Source organism: Palaemon carinicauda, chromosome 5, assembly GCF_036898095.1.
Source record: "Palaemon carinicauda isolate YSFRI2023 chromosome 5, ASM3689809v2, whole genome shotgun sequence".
Taxonomy (NCBI): domain Eukaryota; kingdom Metazoa; phylum Arthropoda; class Malacostraca; order Decapoda; family Palaemonidae; genus Palaemon; species Palaemon carinicauda.
In genome coordinates this window covers 123,290,020-123,292,639 of record NC_090729.1, presented here as the reverse complement: position 1 = coordinate 123,292,639, position 2,620 = coordinate 123,290,020, and positions in this window count along the sequence as shown.

Genomic DNA, 2,620 nt, shown 5'->3' with positions numbered 1-2,620 from the left:
GTATGCATATATAATATATATATATATATATATATATATATATATATATGTGTGTGTGTGTGTGTATGTATATATACATATATATATATATATATATATATATATATATATATAGATAGATAGATAAATTTAGTTCGTACTTGCTTGTATTGAATATGTGTAAGTGTGTATTTTAATGACCAACTCAAACTCAATATTGTTTCACAACATTGCATAGGAAAGGACGCAAGAAATCAATCCTTTTTCTCGAGATAAATATGTTACTAAAAAAATCTCATGAACTCTGTAAGTTCTTTATGCTCACTGAAGTTGATGCTTTTATCTCTCTGGAGAGATAGATATCAGGTTAGGCATTAAATAAAACTTTTGCATGTGCCAAGTATTTTCGAGAGAGAGAGAGAGAGAGAGAGAGAGAGAGAGAGAGAGAGAGAGAACAATAATAAATCCAGGCATCAGAATCTTCCAGAACAAAAAACGTATTTACAGGACGTGAGAAAAGTGCTCAACTTATACTGACGCCAAAGTGCTGGTCTATGAAAAGAGGGGGGAGGGTGGCTTAGAGGGGTAGGGGAGGGGAGGGGAAGGGGCCCTTCAGTGGCGGATGGTGGAAAGAAGTGTGTTAAGATTTATGGAGGGAGAGCCGAACAGGTAATGGCTACATCATCACTCTGTCGGTATTTGCCCTTCCTTTCCCTCTCTCCCTTCCTCCCCTCTCTCCCTTCCTCACCTCTCTCCCTTCCTCCCCTCTCTCCCGCTCTCCCCTCTCTCCGCTCTCCCTCCCTCCCTCTCTCCCTCTCTCCCTCCCTCCCTCCTCTCGACCATTGCATCTCTCGCTCCTCTGTTGTGACGCATCTTATAATAGATGCTTCTACTCATTGAAATGTATCTTGTTTTTGTGCTTTCTTATGTTTTAATTTGAAGGTTGAACGACTTTGTATTTCTCTAGATGAAATTTTAACTACATTGAAAAATATATTTTTCAAGTATTTGTCCTAATAGTCTTGAGATATGTGCTGATATCCAAGGTTAATAACATAGTCGAGGAAATCGTTCTCTCTCTCTCTCTCTCTCTCTCTCTCTCTCTCTCTGTTTTATCTATTTATTCGTGTTCTTGATATGCGCTTGCATACTCTTACCCTGTTAGGAAAAATAACCTAAGAGGCAAAATTCATCCCAGTATGTTATCATTGACAAGATGGAATTTTAAAAGCAACATGTTCTCAATAAATTCGATAAATAAAAACGGGGAAACCATTATTTTGTGAGTGATGAACAAACAATAAGGAAGGTGGAACCTGTAGCTTATTTTCTTTCGATGGGGAATGATACTTATAAGTCTTCCCGTCATATGAGTTCAAATCGGCAAACGAAGGCCAAAGGTTTTGGTGGAAGGAGAATGATGATTAAAGATTTTCACCAGAGAGAAGGATGGATAAACAACTGCCGAACAAGAGACGAGGAAGGTAAAATGACACCTCGCTAGGGAGATGGAAGGATAAACGAGAGAGAGAGAGAGAGAGAGAGAGAGAGAGAGAGAGGGGGGGGAGGATTGATGTTAGGTGGTGTTCTCATAATGTCTCTGGTGTTCTATCAAGAGAGCCCAGAAAATTACTCAAGTTTTCAACTTCTTGTTTAAAGAGAAAAAATGATTAATATTCTACGTGTTTTTACACAAATGTGATTCACGATTCTGGGGCTATCATATCGTCCCTTAACCTAAACTTCGATCTCTAGAATTTAATAAAACAACCATTTTTTCTGCGAGTAAAAAAAAGAATAGTATTTTTTCATCTTCGTATGATATAGCTTTTGAGAAGAAATAAATTTAGATTCATAATCTTAAACATTTAAATCTAAAAGCCAGTCTCAAGTTCATATTTTAGGTGAAAGAGATTGGAATTCAACCTTGAAGACAAAAATGGATTGATATATCTTCTATTGCTCACTCAAGTTAAAAAAAAAATTCATCGTCCAACAATATGTTTACAAATACGTTGTTCACCGAGTGTCTCTTAAGCTTACGCTTCTGATACTCAATTAGTATATCGATATTGATATCTATACTTAACGGTAACTCCGTATCTTGATCAGTACCTACTAACTCGTATATATGAAAGATCAGTCTAATACCTGCCTGTTTCCTCTTTCATGTATTATCTATCTAATTCAACCGAACTTCGTGATAATAGTCAATAGAAAAGGTTTAGAATATATTTTTGGAAACAATTAAAGCTGGTCCCATACATTTTTGATTGCCATGGTATTTTTTATGCCCTCATTTTAGTCATAAAAAATCTCTCTCTCTCTTCTCCTCTCTCTCTCTCTCTCTCTCCTCTCTCTCTACAAGTGTTCTAACAAAGTATCATTATAACTTGTCTTTGAATAGATTTTATTACTGCTAAAGTTTGACAGAATCGAAAGCTATTTCGGTCCTTAACTGCGCCTCTCTCTCTCTCTCTCTCTCTCTCTCCTCTCTCTCTCTCTGGCATTTACTGCGACTATCCTTGCCAAGAAAATTTAATGGTGAAATCTAATATGTTACGTAAAGTCGTTGAGGAAGATTCCCCCAAAGGAGAAAATGGTGACGAAGGTGATCACAGTCGCAAGTGAGAGAATATTG